The 20,534-nt window shown below is 47.1% G+C and overlaps 2 long non-coding RNA genes across 2 annotated transcripts; both read left to right on the top strand.

The window, feature by feature from the left end:
* Window positions 1–351: 351 nt before the first annotated feature.
* LOC149328291 (uncharacterized) lies at window positions 352–4,929 on the top strand. The gene is made up of 3 exons (XR_016285582.1): window positions 352–481; window positions 3,756–3,950; window positions 4,805–4,929. It is a non-coding gene; the product is annotated as an uncharacterized LOC149328291 (long non-coding RNA).
* A 5,022-nt stretch (window positions 4,930–9,951) lies between these two features.
* On the top strand, window positions 9,952–19,076 carry LOC149328290 (uncharacterized). Its single transcript, XR_016285408.1, has 3 exons — window positions 9,952–10,110; window positions 16,852–16,929; window positions 19,066–19,076. It is a non-coding gene; the product is annotated as an uncharacterized LOC149328290 (long non-coding RNA).
* Window positions 19,077–20,534: the final 1,458 nt, after the last annotated feature.

Genomic DNA, 20,534 nt, shown 5'->3' with positions numbered 1-20,534 from the left:
AAAGTGAAGAGCCAGGTAGAAATAATGAGCACCAGTGCTTGGTGACAATCGCACACGGAAATCATTGTGTCTTATATTATGCCTGAGGGAAGAAAAGAAAAAAATGAATAAAACCCAACAATAAATTTTGTTATTTTGCCAGTTTCGTTTATCGCCGCTCTTCGATCATGGTCTCACAAACCTCTTTTTTTTTCCTTTAAGTTCTCAATAAAGACTGCTTTATACCCTTATGAACGTCTCTAATTATTCTCCCAAATTACAGTGACATTCTAATCTTCCGGGTTTCCGTACCGAAAGCTTTCCTGCATTCTTTCCAAAACACTTCCTACTTCTTGTTTTTTCCTGCAGAGCCACTTTCACGCCTGACATAATTGTGGCAATCACTCATTACGAGTTCGAAGACAGATTTTCACCGGAGTGCCAAGTAAGACCTATTGTCGATGTCTACAGTTCACCAAGCAAGGACTACGACAATGGTCTGGTAAGTAAGTTGTAATAAAAACCTCCGGACGGCAAAAGTTCCGTGCGCAGTAAGTTCTGTGCCCGCTGCTATATGTATTTCGCTGAGCATGGCCGGCTTTTGCGTTGCCCCTTAGAAGGAATTTCTGCATCGTAGTACATCGAAAGCGAGAATTCGGACAATCATATATCTTGGTTTCAACAGCTATCTTATAGGCGTGAGCTTATGAGCACGCGCTCTTAATGGGCCACGCAGCTCATCATGCTGCGATGGCAAAAAGATAATTAGCAATTGAAAGGCAATAAACGTTAGGTGCCGATATAGGTATCGATTCATACCGCTACTTTCGCGGTTCAACTGTGGTGACGTCATACTTTTCTTATACGCACGGTGTCCTGATTCTTGCCTGCACCCATATTTCTTTTTTCGGCATTCTCTTCACGAATTTTAATACAGCGCTCGGAAAAAAAAGTAATCTCAAACTGGATTTTGTCATCAATAGATGCGCATTTTGCTCATCACTGAATATAACACAGCCCAATTGATCCACATATTCAAGTTTTGTTAGAACAAAATTTGGAGGAGGTGGTCCGAACGTCCCTTTTGAGTAGTGTTTCCAATCTAGTCACATCATCCCTATTTCTGTGGGGTGTAGTTGGCAGTATTGCTTGTGGTTTCAGAGAATAAAGAGGTGGTGGTGGAGGGCTCCTAAACGTATTTTCGCTTCAGCAGGCCGAGATAGAGCTAGGTATACATTTACTTCAAGCGCCCCCACTAAGCTCAAGCTGTAACTCAGGAGTCAGCAATATGAGTTATAAACATGGAATTACACTTTTTATACTCATGTGGCACCCGGAAGCACCACTGCAGCCAAGTCTTTTCGTCAGGTGTGACTGAGACGCTCCGGCAAAGAGCGGTGAGGGCTCCATTTAGGCAGAGAACAATATCATCCGCCCACCTAACTTTCTGCCGTCCCCTGCTACGTTTGCCTTATCCTGGAATCCACACCGTCATCCTTAATGAAAAGCGGTGCTCTTGCATTCGCATTACATGCCGTGCCCAAGACCATTTATTCCTCTTGATTTCGACTAGGATGTCATCTTGGGTGTAAGCAGAGTTAAACTCCTTTGAACACCCATGGTTTTGTTTTCATATTTGGTAGGCTTTCTTTAAATGTCGGGAAAAAAAGAACCATGTAGGAGCCATACGATGCTAAAAAGATGCATCGGTTCTTTCTGAAACCTTCTGCAACTTAACGAAAAGCATGAGAGCTTAAGTGAATATTAGAAACATTGTAGAAATACTCTTAGCTTATTAGCTAATCAAATGGAATTAAAAATACACTGACGAACGCCATACGACGGGAAACAATATGTCATTGGTTTCATTCAGCTCTGGCAGGCTATATTTTTTAATCTTTCGTTTAAATTATGTGAAACACCGTGTATATGTCGAATCAGTGGAAAATTTTGGCCCATTTCGTCAAGGCTGTTAAAAGGGCGCTGGCTAACCTGCGGCAGCATTACACAATGAGGGTTATTCTTGGCTGCGCTGCCATAATGAGTAGAACAATGTACAACGAGGGCCATTATTGTAAATGCAACGAAGTGGCATTGCCAGTATGAATGAATAACGGCCAACTATGGCTATTTGTGTCGATGTGATGGAACGACGCGCCCAATATTATTAGAAGAAAAGACAAGTAGGGTCTTTATTAGCACATTTAGACAGCCACGCTGCCAATACTGGGGATAAAAGACAGCCAGGGCCAATCATTGTAACTGTCACAAGGTGGCATTGCCTATATTAGGAGAATCGTGGCGACGCTGATCCATTGTACGACCGGCCTTTACTAACACATTTCCAATATTAGGGTTGTGCCCTATGCTGCAAATATCTTCCTTAACTTTATCCCAGCTTTGTTACGGCAACAGCTTCAGGCGGTGATACTTGTGCTTCAATAGTCGCTCGTTTCAGTTTTTCAAAGTTCTGTCTACAACTCAGGTAGCAAATTTTTTGCTGTATAATGTAATCATCCATACATCTAAACTGATTTTAAATCTACTCTTCCTTTAACGAATGCAATGATTCTCTTGAGATAGAAGTTAAATCAGGGTGGTTTAATGCCACCTGAAGGCTTGATTCTTCTTACCCAATATCTGCAGTAGTGTTGTAATGAGCAATCAAAATTACTCGCTACATGATCCCCTTAGGAGTGTTAAATCAAAAGGCATTTGATGTCTAACACAAAGCAGCAGAACTGGCTTAAGGGCATAAAAGACCAGTAGGAATGTCTGTCATCTAGCAAACGAAACTGTTTTTCACCTTCTTGCCAGAGTGTATCATTGGCTTTGACGTTCGGTTGCTTTCTTGAAGATAACGGGTTCGATAAGGCTGCGGTGTCCATGTTTCAGTAGAGGCCATATACGCGTACGCCTGCGTCCTGTGCGATTTAAACACATGTAAAGAGCCCTATGTCGTCGAAATTATACCGGAGCCCTCCGCTACGGCGCCCCTCATAGCAGATGTGTCGCTTCGGGAGCTTAAACTCCGCAATACAATTTTTTTCTTTACAACCCTTCCACACTCATTAAAGGTGCAGTGAATAGGAATCTGCTCTCGTCTTTTTGCCGCGGCAACTAGATCTACAGGTTCTGAGCATTCTTAGAAACTATTATTGCCCTGTGTGGCCGATTTCTCTAATTAAATCGGATTAACGTCTGGCTCCCGGCTTTTTTTTTCATTCTCCCTGTACGGTGGGCGGAGTATACCAAGGCTGGAGTGCCTTTCGGCCAGCTCCGTGGAGGCTTTGATTTCGCTTTATTTTGTTTCTTAGGTTTTTGTCAATAAATAGTTGCATTCGCACATAATATAGCCGAAAAACAAGCCCGCATAAATAAAAATACACGCTGACCTATTTGCTACTACGAACTACTACATATTACTACGCCGATGGCAGAGCGGCAAGCCTCCACGGAGCTGGCTGAAAGGCACTCTACGCGTTGGTCGACTCCGCCCACCGCACGGGGAGAATTAAAAAAAATAAAGGTGGGAAACGGATGTTAATTGGATTTAATTAGTGACATCGACCACAGAGAGCAATAAATCGAAGTTTCTAAGAATGCTCGGAACGTGTAGACAGTTCCCGCGGCAAAAAGACGAGTTCAGATTCCTGTTCACTGCACCTTTAACAGTCAGGCGTACATACATCCGGGACCATATTTCCGCTCTTTTCTGAAGGTACGCCATTTTATGCGACGCCCTGTTCAACTATTTGGTTGGTGTTTACATGCAGTGTGGTGGCAAGCTGAGCTTGGTGACCCTTTCCGAAGAACAAATCGACGCCGTCTTCGCTATCTCCGTGGCAAAGTTTGGCCGATGGTACCAGCCTAAGTATAAGAAGCCACAAAACCCGGACAAACAAGGCCGTCATTCACTCTATGAACAGTGTGTGTGGGACGACCACTACCAACTTGGGAGTCCTCTAGAAGTAAGCCTACTCCTCACGCAGTCTTTATTGCATAGAGTATTTTTGCTGTCTAGAATTCCGGCCGAATCGAATATCTTTTCAAGTCTTACAAAGCTAGAAAAACCTTTCACTTCACTTTCACTTGCACCGAAGAGCCTACAAAGTTTGACAGCATTTAAGTATTCTCTCTCGCAGCGTCGCTATATCTCTTTCCCAACCTTTGCGTGCTAACAGCACAAATGCCAAAGTGCCACTTGTGAAATCGTTAAATGGGCCACGTCGTGCTGTTATAGCCTATTTATGCTGCGTTTCGTGGTTTTAGCAGGAATTCCTAAATGTTGTCGCTCCAGACCCTTTTCACATGCCGTTAAGCGCTGCATTAAGTTATCCAGGGCAATATCTTAAGCAACGCTTCAAATAACTCATCTTTCACAAAATAAAGTTTCTGGTTAAGAAATCCTAGAGCCTCGTAACATCGCGCATGCGCACTAGGGGCTTTTAAAATGAACAAGCAACAAAAACAGTCCATCTAAGTCACATGAAAGAGATTCGCAGAGACCCTTGGAGAGGCGACGAATCCAGCTCGCGTGCTTAGCAAAGGTGCTCGAGAAGGGAAGATTCAGGAGTCGCGGGAGAATTATTGCGCGTTTCATTGTCTGGCAAGGACTCGACACTAGTCATAAAGGCGCCAGAAAACCACGCATATTAGTGTCTCCACACCTTTTAGGTATCGGTGATATCGGCGTCTGAATTACCCGCAAGGTGGTAGAAAGCTATCAAACATCCGCACAGGAGGCAGCAAGCTGAGTGAATCACCTTGTAACTTGACCAGTGCATTTTCCTTCACACATTTTCTGGTGTCCATCCAAATGCAGATCTGCGACAATCCCCACTACCCGCACTACCGGACTAACTTCAACGTGACGATAGCCTACTTTAATGGAAGCAACTATCTTTTTGTTTACGACACAGGGGACTCTATCCGAGACAAGGTGAGACGCCGCGACATCACTGCGGTTTGGCAATGCACGGTTATTAATACAGCTACGTGAACAGTCTGTTCAAATGGAAAGCCTGGAGTTCGCCTGTCGAGAAAACCGGGTTACCCACCAGCCAGGATGGGCAGGTGGAAACCCACCCAACGTGTTATGAGCCGCTTTCCCCTGTGACCAGTGGAACTGAAATTAATTAAATACAATTCAATGCACTTCCGAACTGCCCACCCTGTCACTGTACTTGATCCTTGCTGGCGGTCAGGATAGGTAACCTAGGTCTTGCAACCCAACGGCGGCTGTGTTTGAAAATTTCACCGGCCGATATAGTGGCGCAGCGCTCGACCGCTGCACCAATGCGCCAGTAGGAGAATGAGGTCTCCCCAGCGATATTGAAAGGATCCCAGTAGGACCCCAGGATAAGTACGAGGATGTGCTACCGCTGAAGGGGCCCATTGACGCTACTGTGTAAAATACCCGGAGCTTAAAGGGCAACTTCATAGGTTTTAGAAATCGACGAGCTTAAAGGGGTCGAATCTGTGAAACTTGCAGGTAAATCATGCGATGTCCTTTCGGGCCAGCATTTCAAATGGTGACGTAATCGCCGATTGAAAGCCAGACAGACATCAAGGTTCGCCGTAGTGCACAGATCCATGTGAGGGGCGCATCTTGACGTCATCAAAGTTACCAGTACATTTCAACTCATAAATGCTTGCCTTCAAAGGGGGGGGGGGGGGGGGGGAATGTCATCGAAGGAAAGGCCTCCGAGCGTTGTTTGGCAGTATCCAACTAGGCATGGCAGGTATGGTTGGCAGCAGCCAAGATTTGACAGTAAAGTTTCACAGGTTCTTTCGTCTTCCTTATTGCACCAGCGGTGCCCCGCCAGAGACGGTTGGTTTAACTCGAAGACTTGAAGACACAGGGATAACAAAAAGGAATACTTGAAGATTTATATACAGCTATTTACATTGCATATACAAGTTTAGGCACTCGAGACATTAAGCAGCAAAAGGACAAACAACAAAAAGGGCGGAACTGGCTAATACTAGGGGAGGCCCCTACTCGGCGTTGCCGAAGATGCGTTGCATCTCACCTTAGCGCAGAACCCCGCTTCCAGCTCCGGGGCCCGGTTTTAAAGCCCTAAAGGCCCGGCCCACATTTCGTGGCTTCCAATCATGTTACAATGTTCACATGATTGGTTTAGGGAGAGCCTGACCAGCCCTCCAGCTCCCGTAAGGTGAAGAACCCTCTCCACCACAAAATAAAAACAAACACAAATACACTTCCGTGCCAGCACGTGTGCGAATCGGTACCGCGGGTGGGGGGACACCCGTACTTGCCGGCGCGTTCGCGAGCGGCCGCGTTCCAAGAAAGGAGACGCTTCGCTTTGAGCACCCCCAGCCGCGTTCTGATGACCCCGCGAACGCTACCGATACCTTACACGCCCTCCCCAAGATTCTACAAAGGGCTCAAATGCCACTTTTAGAATTATAACGAGAAGGGATCGGTACGGGTCACAAAACCACCCTGTGGGTGACATACCGCAGCTACACCAGCGCTGGCACCAACAAAACCAAAAACAAAATACAAAATGCACACACAACATCAGCAAATTCCACAAATTCACACGGTGGCATGCCTGCCGTGCGCCGTAACACGCGTCCAAGTTGGTGCGTTGCACCCAGTTCACTAGCATGCACACCCGCGTCCTGCTCGACACACACACCGACACTCGCAACTAGAGCGTTCAGTAGCACTCGCACGACGTCCGTAAGTGGCCACGTGAGCCTCCTTAGTCGCACCGAGCGTCCTTGTGTGCGTGCGAGCCACTTCGCGTCTCAACACAATTAACGCCTAACTGCCACTCGGCTCATTAGGCTGGTGCCACAGCGGGGCAAGAATTCAAAAATTGCTGCCCTCCAGGATCGAAAACAACGTCCTGATCCTCGATAAGTCCAAATCTTTGACCCCACGACGCACCTGAGGGCCCGCTCTCTCTGGCGCGCCGGTACGAGCCGCGCGCTGCATAAGGAGCATAGCCCCTGCCCTGTCTAACCGTACCACTGACGCCGGTTTTGCTACTCTTGATCTGGCATACTGCAGCACGGAACGTACTTCTCCACGCAGCGACTTTCAATTTGAAAGCCACGCCCTTGCCTCCTGCTACTTCGCCTCGCTTGGAACCATCTGCCCCGTTCCTCCACGAGCAAACACTGATGTTGCCGTTCCCTGCTTGATAGGCATTTGCCGGCTTCGTGGCATCGTCTAACTCCGAGGCTCCATGAGCTCCCTGACAGTCACTTGACCCGAGCTTGCCTTGCGGCAAGTCGCCACTCATTTCCGGGTCCTCGACTGACCTGGCTGGGCACACACCGGGTGCGTTCGACAACTGCGCGGCGCTCTGCCCGGTCGGCCCGGCGGGCCCACCTCCGCTCTCTGCCTCGGATGTAGAGCTGTTGTCACCAGGAACGCTACGGGGCACTTCATGCCCTATGGCCGACACAGTGTGTGTTTGCAGCAACGCCAGATTTTCACCGGTTACTAGCTCCGTGTCGGAGGTCACAATCTTAGTCATAGAGCCTGCAGGAATTAGATTACTCTCCTGCTTGGTTTCGGACAATTTGGTCTCGACTGGCCCTAGACCATCAGATTTGGGCTGCTCTTTTTCTTTGCTAGCCGCCCGCAGTGGCGAAGCTGTGATTCCTTCAGAAATCTCGTTTTCGCTCTCTGCGGCATTTCCCAACAAAGATGCGTTCCCGCAAACCGGCTGATTGCTTTCAGCGTCCTGACTGCTGTTTCCCTGATCTGTGCATGACAAGCATAATTCTTTGTCTTCCAGCACAGGCGGCCTCACCACTCGGGAATCGGAGCAGTTCTCCCTGGCTGATTCACTGGCTCTTCTAGATTCTTTGAGCTTAGCCAGCTCGAGCTCTAGCTGCTGGCGCCTTGCTTCCAACGCCTGCAAATCCGGAGGTTTTTCCTCGCATAGCGGCGCCTTTCCTCCATTCACTTTTGCAAGCTCTGCCTGATAATAAGCTAAGCGCGCCTTCGCCAATTCTAATCGGTACTTCACATCAAGTGAGGGCCGGCTTGGATAGCTTTCCGTACCGCCTTCCGTACCCCTCAGCTGTCCTACCGGCTCGAACACAGGGACGTGAACAATGCGACCAAGGAAACTCACGGTTTCGATGCGTCGATCCGCATTGCCAGCTCCTTGGCGTCGGAGTCCACCGCCACTTTCCCCGGACGCTGCGATGAGCTGTCGCACGCCGCTGGTCCGCCGCCGATGACCGTCGAGTTCTAGACGCGCTGCGCTTCTTGACCGGACGCAGTCTCGCGTCGCTGGACTACTGCCGTGGTCCTTGCGTCCTTGCCGCCGTCTCTCCGCAGGTCCTTTCTCGAACGCTGCCCTGTTGCCTTGTCGTCGCCTTTCTCCTTGCGTTCAGTCTTCTTCCTGCGCCGTCTTCCGATGGCCGCAGGATCCTGTCGGCTGCGCCAGTAAAGTTTCACAGGTTCTTTCGTCTTCCTTATTGCACCAGCGGTGCCCCGCCAGAGACGGTTGGTTTAACTCGAAGACTTGAAGACACAGGGATAACAAAAAGGAATACTTGAAGATTTATATACAGCTATTTGCATTGCATATACAAGTTTAGGCACTCGAGACATTAAGCAGCAAAAGGACAAACCAAACAACAAAAAGGTGGATCTGGCTAATACTAGGGGAGGCCCCTACTCGGCGTTGCCGAAGATGCGTTGCATCTCACCTTAGCCCAGAACCCCGCTTCCAGCTCCGGGGCCCGGTTTTAAAGCCCTAAAGGCCCGGCCCACATTTCGTGGCTTCCAATCACGTTACAATGTTCACATGATTGGTTTAGGGAGAGCGTGACCAGCCCTCCAGCTCCCGTAAGGTGAAGAACCCTCTCCACCACAAAATAAAAACAAACACAAATACACTTCCGTGCCAGCACGTGTGCGAATCGGTACCGCGGGTGGGGGGACACCCGTACTTGCCGGCGCGTTCGCGAGCGGCCGCGTTCCAAGAAAGGAGACGCTTCGCTTTGAGCACCCCCAGCCGCGTTCTGATGACCCCGCGAACGCTACCGATACCTTACAGACATGTTACCTTCCGTGACGTCACACCGAACTATTCCGCACTCCTCTGTTGCTGGGAGGAGGCGCTTAAAATTTAATAGTCGATTAGGTCTCTATTTTAAATGCTAGCGCAAAAACACTTGACATGTTTTACCTGCAGCCTGGATAGACTTGAATCCTTGAATAGCGCAGAATTCTCAAAAAGTACTACAGTTGCCCGTTACAAAGATTTTTTTTCGCAAAAAGAAGTCTATAAAACTGGTGGGAACAAGCTACCAAGTGCGTCGTGACCAACCTACAGGCACTTTTAAAGCGGTTTTTTTTTTTGCATTTTCATAACTGAAGGAAGCCGTCTTTTCCTCTCAGCCTGCCTAAAAATTACATTGCAGTTCAAATAATGACGGTACCCTATACGCAATTGCCAGTGTTCCGTTTCGGAGTGTATGCGAGAAGAAAAATGAGGGAATAAATGTAGCGATAGCAATGAACACTAATTTATGCATTCGCGCGCCCGAGAAAAGGTACCAACAATCAAGTACGAGGCTATATTCGCAATGAAATCATTTTAATTGATGATATAGGGGATAAGGATTAAAACAGGTCAGATATTTGATGCAAGTAACTTTTTTACCGAAACTGAAGCGTTCGTTTGTGGTGAATTAATGTAGAGGCAAAATAAAACAAAAACAATTCCTGTAGAGCGGGCTTAAAAAACTCCAATTTATCGATATTAGCCAGTAGCTGTGCATTGCCGGACGGCTTATAAACGATTTTAACTTTCACTGTTTCGAACTGCACTCTGAACACGTGCATCAAGTGCTTAACCCTGAACTTCCTTCAGTTCCTTACCATAATTTTGTAGCAGCTAGCGGCAAGCAGTGTAGAGAAAAGTGTGCACTTTGCTGTTTTATAGCTGTGCCGGTCAGAACACTGCTACATTGGAGAGAAAATAAAAATAGGAGTGGCTATATACGATATGGAGTACGAAGATTTCAACAACACTTGCGGCAATGGAGAGTTCGAAACCGTGAACGCCATGCGCACCATGATGGACTACTTCACTGCAGCGCACCCAAGGGCTCGGATCGACGATGAATGTGAGTGCAAATGCGTGATCGGCTTCGTTCCGCTTTTCTACAGATTTCCGTCTTTTCAAATGAAGCGGAAGATTTTTCAAAGTATGTTTTTACACCGCACTTCCTTGTTTCTTCAAGCCACCCTCCAACAACAATTCTTCTCCCGCTTATTATGAGTGGCCCCGATTGGCTGATACCGTCTGAATTATTGGGCTGCATTTTTTTAGTATATAGAGACCACATTGGAGCAGAAAAACTGGCAATCGAAGTAACATGTTCATTTTATTTTGTGAACTCCCACTTGACTTATTCACGCATTACACGGAACAAACAGTCGTCCGGACAGACATTGCGAATGTAGTGGTATTACAGGAAAGAGCAAAATTAGCTACCCTTCCATATTGATGCCCAGAGAGCAGCGCTAAGTGACAGCCACACGTGGATATGTACACTGGCATGCCTTCACACGAGTCCTCACATCTGAAAACCGTTGTTTAAGGCGAAAGCCTTTAATGCCTCATCGTTGTCAACAGAAGGTTGCCAGCAGAGGTGTCACGCGTTTCGGTTGGGCGACATGGTTATGACGTCAGAGTGCTCGGATTCCAAGTAATGAGGTCATCCGCGGATGCCTGACGCCCCCTTTTGGAGCACACGACAACTAATAAAATAGTGGTCGTCCGCTCCGACAGGGGGCGTAGGCATCCGTGGGTGATCACATTACGAACCTCATTACTTCGAACAGAACCATGGATACAACCGAGTTCATCGAAGCAGGAGAGTCGTGCTAAAGAAACAGTCAAAGTCGGCAGTCAAAGTGTGCAGTTGTAATGTCTAGTCAAAGTGTGTAGTCAAATAAAGCACTAGTACAGCACCAACAGTATCGCAGTCAATGCCAAACAGTGCGCCAGGAAAGCTTCTGCCTTGCAACACTTTAGAGAATTTTTTGTTCAGCTAGTGCTTTCCATGCTGTTATTTTGCGGCAAACTTTTTAGGGCGCAGCTCTTAGGCGCCCATTTCTGCGTTTCGCGCCGTCGCCGTAGCCATCGTCGTCGGCGTTGTCCGTTGTAGCAGGAGAGGGTAAAAGCGAAACCTCCTCCCCTTCTTAGCAAGAAACAAAAAAAAACATCGCCGCGCGGGCGGCTCTCGTCGGCGCGAGTAGTAAAATGGGGGAGAAGGAACCTGGGAAGAGCGACTAGCTTTCTGTGTATGGCTGCCCCGTCTCACGCCGCTCGTCAATGCGTCGCGCGGGGGGATTGCCGTCGATTGTCTAGACAGTCCGAGTCATTTCTACGCGATGTTGACAAAGATGGTGTAGCCTTGCGTGCGCTAAGAGATGCCCTCCACCTCTTCACTCGCGCGACGGTGGCGGCGCCACGATGGAAAGTTCCAGATGCTCCTCGAAGCCACTCCCGGCTTTTGATCAATAAGGATGCACGCCCAGAGCGAGAACGAGAAGGAGACTGCACAGCTGACACTGTGTGTATGTGTGCGCCTGCCTTGACGCGAAGAACAGACAGACGTGGAGCGAGCCTATATAGGAAGGACTGCCCGAGCCACCGTTTAAGCTTCAGTGAACAAATTGTGTTTTCGTTTGTTTGTCTCTCTCTCTTGTGGTAGTGCACTTGAAGTGCAATAATTCTTTTGTATTGTAATCTCTCTCAAGTGTAATTTTGCTGTTAGTTGAGCGCTTCTTGAAGAAAGAATATGCCTGAAAAATAAAAAGCTGTCTGTAGTTGTACATACATGTCTTGCTCGCATTATTTGCCTGAATCTATCGAAAAGCTGAAAGAGCTGATGAGCTGCGCTCAACATTCGCATTAGGAAATAACGTAATCGGCGGCAATTTTTTCCTTTTATACCACCCACATCGTCCAAATAAAACTTATGTGCGCGTCAGTATCGTCTGGTATATGAGGCGTGACTCTTGCTAGTCTCCCCCCCCCCTCCGCCAAAAAAAAAAGCCACATTTCACGCGACCGTCTATCTTCGAAGCCATTGCTTCTAATTTCGCCGCTGGAATTGAATCTTTCGTTCCCTTAGTATTTTCGTATCCTTAATCAACTGAAATATGTATACAGGTTTGAATGGGTTCGCAAACAGGATTAGGGCACATTTTATTTAGCCTTTTAGGATTAACGTCGCAAAGCGGTTGAAGTTTTGAGGAATCCGGTAGTGGAGGGCTTCGGACTATTCCATGCACCTGGGGCTCCTTACGTGCTCTGAAGCCGCACAATACAGGACCATCCAGTATTTTGCTTCCACCGAAATACGATCGCCGTGGGCGGAATCGAACCCACGACTTTCGCGTAGTTTGCGATGTCACCGAACATTAAGGAACTGCAGGCGGTCGAAATTGTCTAGAGCCCTTCACTACGGCGTTTCTCATGGCCTGAGTCGGTTTAGGACGTTAACGTCAACGCAAATCTGCCGTAACCCTATTTACTGACCCTTTAAAAAATGTACAATTTTTCGTTAGAGTACTGTCATGACTGTCCACACAACTCGCTCCAGAAGTACTTATTTTCTGTCAGAGCAGAACTTCACCCCTCTCCTCCTCGTTTCCGGAAGAATACATGAAGGTCCGAAAGAGGGCGTGCCTTCGAAAAGGAGAAAACACGCACTTCATAAAAATGCTACTCGTGAACCTCGTCGCCTAGAGTAACATGCAATGCACTGCAGCGCAGGCATAGCATATGCTTGTATCCCTCACAGAAAGTGGCGGCCGCACACTCATAGCCCAAGGTCATTGGTTATAATCACTCTGCCCCTTCTTCGTCAGCTTCTTTTCTTCGAGTTAGGCAGCTCGCATTGTCTCCCTGGCTGCTTTCACAGCGTAAGGAGACTCCGCCATAAGCCTGGTTTCTTTGGAGGAGTACGTTTTCAGCCTGTTCACTGTTTCTCGGTTTACGCGCTGCCAAGTTCATCCGCTTCTGCTTTTCGTGATGCACTGCGTGCTCAGTGTTCCCCTCTGCTTTTCTTTGTTTTACGCGCCAGAGAAGCTCGCCCGCTAGTCCTTAGGACGCATTTAACCCTATCGGCCAATGTCATGCGTACCGAGTTAAAGATGAAATCAGGATATTGACGCGAAGCAAAACAACGCTTTCACATGCTTTCACACGCTTTCATCATCATCATCAGCCTGACTACGTCCCCTGCAGGACAGAGGCCTCTCCGATATCTCTCCAATTAACCCTGTGTACGCTATGCACACACAAGGTTCTCTACGCAGTGTACGCTATGCACGCCGTGCATCTCTAAATGCAACGTGTAAAATGCTTCGCTCGGCTACGCAGCTTGCTTGTTCATACAGCAGTTGAACGCATGACATGCGAATTAATGATCTCATGATCATTTATTTATTTATTTATGAATTCCTAATAGCCACTGGCTTGATTTATGCTTGGCTTGATTAAGGCTTGATTTAATGGCCACTGGCTGGTGGTTTAACGTCCCAAAGTGACTCAGGCTATGAGGTACGCCGTAGTGAAGGGCTCCTTAAAATCTCGACCTGCTGTGGTTCCTTGACGTGCACTGACATCTCACAGTACATGGGCCTCTAGAATATCGCCTCAAACAAAATTCGTCCGCTGCAACCGGGATCGAACCCGCGTTTTCAGGTCAGCAGCCGAGCGCCATAACCACTCAGCCAAAGCGGCGGCCCTTAACGGCCACTGTCGTCGTATTACGTAAGGGGGACGAATACAACATAAATACAGAACATCAGGTGACTATAAAAGAATAAATTTATATCAACATAAAACGAAGCAAATATTCTGTCATGGCGAATGCAAAGGGGTAGAAAGTAAAAGGACAGTATAAAAAGAATAAACCAACACAAACATGAAGCAAAGAACATATCATTCAAAAAGAGGGCTCATCAGCATCGCCCTAAATCTAAAAGCGTCACACTTCTTAGCGAGTGACACAGGCAGCAGGTTCCACTTCTCAATCGTACATGTGAAAAAAACGATTTAATAAGAGCGTTAGTGGTTTGGTTTGGTTTGGTTTATGGGGTTTAACGTCCCAAAGCGACTAAGGCTATGAGAGACGCCGTAGTGGAGGGCTCCGGAAATTTCGACCACCTGGGGTTCTTTAACGTGCACTGACACCGCACAGAACACGGGCCTCTAGAATTTCTCCCCCAAAGAAATTCAACCGCCGCGGCCTGGATCGAACCCGCGTCTTTCGGGTCGGCAGCCGAGCACCATAACCACTGACCCACCGCGGCGGTAATAAGAGCGTTAGTGCAGCCTTGAAGTTCTTGGAGACTATCGGAATTGAACAGGCAGCGTGATGTACGAATTCGAGGAGTTTTAAGAGAGCGGCACAAGTAGGGGAAATTGTAATAAAGAAAGGTGCGCAATTTTGGTTCTGATGCTAAGGTGGTGAGCTTACGCTGGGCGTACGCTGCAGTGAACATCGTACGTTTATGTTTTAAACTTTGCTGCAGAGTTGTGAACGGTTTCAAGCATGATAATTAATTGAGACTGATGAGGACTCCAAATAGCAGATGCATATATCAGCTTGCTGCTTGCAATTGTTTCATGCGCCAATTTTCGGATTTAGAAGGTGAGGAATGAACTGACCTTCTCATAAACTAGAGTGTACGTGAACTGTCGGCCGGGATGTTTGTAATTTGATCTGCTCAATTAGTTTGATATTGATAGTGATTCTATTGAACCAGTAAGGTCCTGTAGCAACCGACAGACGACAATGCCTGGCCGAACAAAACCAGGCAAGCAGTCGGTGCAAATGGTCGGCGTTTATTCAACGGCTTGCGTTTTTACAGCCAAGGAAAAGAAGGAGGAAAGAAAGGGGTTTGTCGACTGGCGGGCGTGGTGTTCGGCACAAGCGATAGCTGAGTGATAGGAGGCACACGTATCCCTGACGGCGCAGATCGCAGCAGTTCCTTAATGATCTTTTTTCTCTAATAGCAAGTGAGGATGCAGTACTTCCTTGATTCAGTAAGAATTAATGATATGCGTCCTGTGCACTGACAGAGAGCCATATCAAGCAACTTTCACAGCAGTGGTTGTGGTCCACCTCGTTAGCTGTGAGCAAGCGACCACTATGGAGTGGAAGCAGCGGTGACCCTCGTTTAGTCTAGATGCGCTGCAGAATCATTGCAGTATATGATGCTTGTTTGGATTTTCGTCGCAGCAGAAGATTCGGATTTAGCGGAATTCTCAATTATTCCTCAGTGAATCAGTTAACTCACAAGTTATTACAGCAAAGGGAGAATAAAATGCACCGTCACGCGCTATAAGGCAATGGAAGAGGTTTTATAATTGAATGAGTTTAAACGGGCCTGACGTGTAAAATATGGTGGTAAAGCCTGCGAAATCGTTTTGAGCTACCATTTGAAATGATGGCGTAATCTCCGAACAAAACGGCGTCAGCGTTCAGGCTTCTCTGCAGTGCCCAGCGACGGGCAGAGGCCTCCATATTGACCTCACGTATGACGACGCTACGTTTGCAGCGAAGAAACAGTTGTTTCATGAAAAAAAAAACGCCATCGAAGGTAAAGCTCACTAAGCATTCTTTGGCAACATCGGACGACGCGCAGCAGCATGGAGGCGAAGAGAACGGACATCAGAAATTTCGTCGAAAATTACGGCACTACTAGTTTCCTCGCATTCTTCAATGCAGTGAAGAGAAGCATGAGCATCGTCGCTGTTCTATTCGACGATTACGTCACCATTTTAAATGCTAAAACACTTTGCATGTTTAACCGAGAAGCTTCACAGATTCGACTTCCTGAATAACCTAAAATTCTAAAAAAATCATTTGAGCTTCACTTAAGTTACAGCACAAAAATGCAAGCGATGTAGCCGAGACAAGCATTTTACCCGCTGCATTTATGTGATATAATACGTGTTTTTATTAAACATTGGGAGGGTGTACACGGTTATGCAAAAAAACCAACTCACAGCTTTTTCTAAAGTGGGCTGCACCTAGCAGTATTTTTTTTTTTGATATCACAAGAACAATTGCCACCATCATCTCGAAAATAAGCTAGTTTTTCTGCAATGTAGCGAACATAGTAAATGATATCTTGCCGCCAGTATTAGCATAGTTTTGTTTTTCAATTAGGGATACAGCCGCCGCTGTGGCTCAGTGGTTATTGCACTCGGTTGCTGACCCGAAAGATGCCGGTTTGATCCCGGCAGCGGCGGTAGAATTTCAATGGAGGCGAAATTCTAGAGGCCCATGTACTGTGCGATGTCATTGCACGTTAAAGAACTCCAGGGGTTCAAAATTTCCGGCGCCTCCACTACGCCGTCCTTCATAGCCTGAGTCGCTTTGGAACATTAAACCCGATATACCAAACCAAACCAATTTCGGATGTTTACTAGATAAGTCGTTCGCACCATATCGATGTCGCTGCTTCATCGGCAGTGATAATTTTGCATGAAAGTTTACACATCTCTGTAAAAAAAAAATGAACCAGTGATAACTTGCGCTGCAATATTTACAACTTGCCTTCCTAAGGCCAGAAAATGCCATTTACGTGCAAAACATTTCATTCTCATTTAAGCAAATGGCGTGCCGAAGGGGTAATGTTTGTTCGTTCTTTTTCACAGCCATCGGCACTCAGATTTTTCACTTTGTGACGCAGAGCGCAGCCATTTTTCATCCGGGAATGTGAAGCGGGCGTAATCCCTGCTGCTTCGCACTCGAGTTGTTTTGTTTTTATCATCACAAATCTGAAGCACCTCTGAGTGGAACTAGAAGCCAACAGTGCTCTGTAATTTCTTTCAGGTTTCGACGAGAGCTACCACTTCAAAAAAGGTGATGTGCTGGCCAAACCCAAACAGCGAGGAGGAGATCCGGAGGAGGGTAAGCGACACAGCAGCCAGAAGGCTGTCTGCGCATAAATTAACACACTTTTACTAACAAGGTAATTTGTTTAAACAGGAGATCACAGAAACACTCTTGACGTATAGTAGAAGCTTCCCCTCTAGAAGCGCGCATTTAGCGATTGCACAAGGCATAATTGAGCTTGGGGACTTCGAGGACTTGAACCGAAGCATGCGCAGTGACAGTGCGTGTACTGAAGCTCTTTGCCACACAGCGGCGAGTATGTCCTTGTTCGAAACTTCCGTCCGGGCTGCTCCATCTTCGTGGAAAGGGTGCAATATGCCCTACCCTACTGAAAGTTTCCATAATGCGAATCCCATAGTTCTGTACATTTCCATATGAATTATATACAGTCAGTATGGAGTCGGTGCGGACTTTACGCAAAGCGCGTATAAGCACTTACGCACTCCATATGACGTTACGCACACTTTATGTAAGATTTACCGAAATCGTATAAAAATCTAGCGACGCCACACAGAGTACGTATAGGCGTTTATATATATTCCCATATCGTATGGACTCCATAATCACACAATTCCATACGAGTGACTCTTATGGAACGTTTCAGTAGGCTACTTCTTCGTCGTTGTAGAAAACTGAATGAAGGGCTAGAAAAACTTCATTCCATCGGCAGAATGTTTATGGTAAGGTTGAGCATTTATTTGCACGGGTCCCAAAGAGGGTCACCGGCATGGCTCAATCAGGGCACGGGAAGGACGGCTATGAAACTGAACGTGCTCACTATTGGTGGAAGACAGACTGCTGCTCAGTCATCTAAGCGTGGGGGGAGCCTTTTATTGATTTTCCCTTAACGACTTCTTCCCTGTGCACCAAGGTGCCATTGGGCGGACGCTTTCGGGATCAGTCGTTGCTGCATCGTCACACATGCCTTAGCAATGTTACACCAAACAACTTTGGTCCCATAGTGAAAATAAGTGGCGTTTTGTGAGTTTCGGAACAACTATGACGATTTCAGGCATTTCCACTGAGGTTGTCGCTTCACGTCGAGTGGCATTCTTTCAAAGTAATAGCGTTAAACTCACCATTAAGACGAAAATCCGTTGTCGGTGTTGTGAGCGAAAAATCACAAGCATGAATCTAGCAGGAGGTGCCCAGAGAGCAACCTAGGATGCAGGTAGTCCACCTTGATCACGTGACCTTACGGCGTCGTCACAACCTGCCCACCGGATAGCGAGCAAATTGCCCATCTTGGCAGGTGACAATTAAATTAGTGATAGGTCACTCGGGAAAAGCAACCTGATCTTCAGAAGGCCCACCGATGGGAGCACCTGCCATAGCAGGGCAATGGAGCATTCCGGAACCGCTGCAGAACTGCGCCAGGAGGGGTATGAGGACTCCATAGTTTTATGAATGTCAAATAGAGAATGTCCTTTTGAGTGTGCGGGAATTAACCCGCTCAGACCCTTAAGGAGTGTCCCTCCAATTTATTGTCCATATATAGGAGTGGTACATCACGGTTGCATGTTATCGGAAAAGCTGCGTACTTACCCTTAATCCTGATTATCCGCAGGGACGAAATTCCAGGTCATCATTGTTGACGTATTCGCGCAAAACACAGGATAAAATTGAGTGTACTGTCATGCAAACTCAAGATATTTTCTCCAATGAGTTAAAGAAGGAGCAATTTATAATAAACACCGATGTAGTGCCTGTTATAAAAGCATCGTCCGAATTAATATGAAGCAGCACTTACCTAATCGGATGAATAGCGTGACCGTAGCTTATTTCTTTTTTTACAAAAAGAATGAAATGTGCCAAGGTCCGTTCCTTATACGTTTATTTATCATCACTTTTATTGGATAAAAGGTGATTGTGTCTGGTCAAAAAAATATTTGACATGTTCCGCCGATGCGCAGGTGATTTCATTCGTATTGATTTTTACACTAATAAGATTTAGAGACTGCACACCTGAAAGCTCAATATGTGCTCAATATGTACTTTGGTATGGGATAATTGTTTCAGCGCTAAGGTTGATTCTGAAGACGGCGCAAGAAGCACAAGGACATGGAAGGCACAAGAAAACAACAGGACAGGCGTCTGTCCCGTTGTTTACTTGTGTCTTTCATGTACTTGTGCCTCTTGTGCCCTCTTCAGAATCAACCTGAACCATGATTTTGATAATTCTAGAAGAGTAAGAATTGAGTGGAGCGCATTTTGCAGTTACTCTCAGGTCATAAATGTAAGCTTACAAGTATTTCTGAGAGCGCTAGTATATAGTAGTAACCTTCCTGTACTGACCTTCTGGACAGAAACTTGAAGCCCAATGAAAAAAACTTTAAAGGGACACTAAGGAGAAATTGAAGTTGGCTTGTATCGATAAATTACCCGCTCCTGATTACAAAAACACCACACATACTCAAAGGCCAAATTCGCAAGTACAAGAGTGAGGACGTCATAGAGCAAGACGGCGTTGCTAGAACCAATGGTTCTGGCAACACTGGGACACGAGAACCACGAATCACTGAGGCTGACAAAGGAAGGTTGCGCGGTTGAATACTGAAGTGAGTTTTGTTTTGAAACCAATAGTGCACTTTTATCACACAAGGAGGACCGACAAAAGACAACCTGAATGTTGTAAGCGAAGAAAATCAATACTTAGCGGCGCCACAGGCGGCCAGATGAGTTTCGGTATATCATGGCGCTTCGCGTGTATGCGCTCTGCATGCCCTCGTGGTTTCGTTTTTGACGCGCCTCGGTTTACAAGCGCGGAACAGCAGAGGAACTCCACGTGCCGCTCCAAATGCTACTTATCTTTTGAAGGAGCCTGTTCAGGTTGGTCAGATGATCGCCACGGTCGACGAAAAACTATGATGGCACGGTTTTCGGTGATCGTACAAGACAGTTTGCAGTTTAAAGAGATCACCTTGAGTCTTCGTACGCTCGCACGGCGAAACGTTCCCGGTTGTGCCGGTCAACTTCCAACTACTTGTCGCTCTGTGGGGCTGAGGTCGCTGAAGTGCAAGCCGAAGTTATTAGACACTTTTAGCATACCGTGTACCGTGTTCCCGTTACCGGTACCTGAGTTCCGGGAGCCCGCGCGCAGCCAATGCATGCGCAAATATCTTTGACGTCGCCAGATGGCGCCACGTACCCGGCAGCTACGCGCGCGCCGGCAGCATCGGGACCAATCAGCGCCTGCTCACTGGCGGTAGGCGGGCTCCCGGTACTCCGCTAACGGTAACAAGGTACACGGTATGCTAAACATGTCTATTTGCGAGAACTTCACTGACGACTTCAAGAACGGGCTCCATCGTAACGCGGGCAAAACGACGCTGCTAACGTGAACGAAGCGACGGTAGCGACGGCCGCATTAACTGATAGATGCCTTCAACGTGTGGCCGGCGGTAGCTTTCATTTCGGCTGCTGGTAGACCGCATCGCTAGCCGCCAGAAATCATGGAGTCGGCGTTACGTCATGTTTCACGTCATGTTTCACGTGACTTAGTCCTGTGTCGTCATAAGACAGTCCCAAGTTTGAATCAGCGATGGGAAAAGCTTTTTCAACTTCGAATCCAAATTTCTTACAAATAAATGCATCTTTCGCAGCCGGCCAAGTTCCAACAA

The sequence above is a fragment of the Amblyomma mixtum genome, chromosome 9 (genome assembly GCF_055824585.1).
Source record: "Amblyomma mixtum isolate Tamu chromosome 9, ASM5582458v1, whole genome shotgun sequence".
NCBI classification, from domain to species: Eukaryota; Metazoa; Arthropoda; class Arachnida; order Ixodida; family Ixodidae; genus Amblyomma; species Amblyomma mixtum.
This window is presented reverse-complemented; position numbering and strand designations above follow the sequence as displayed.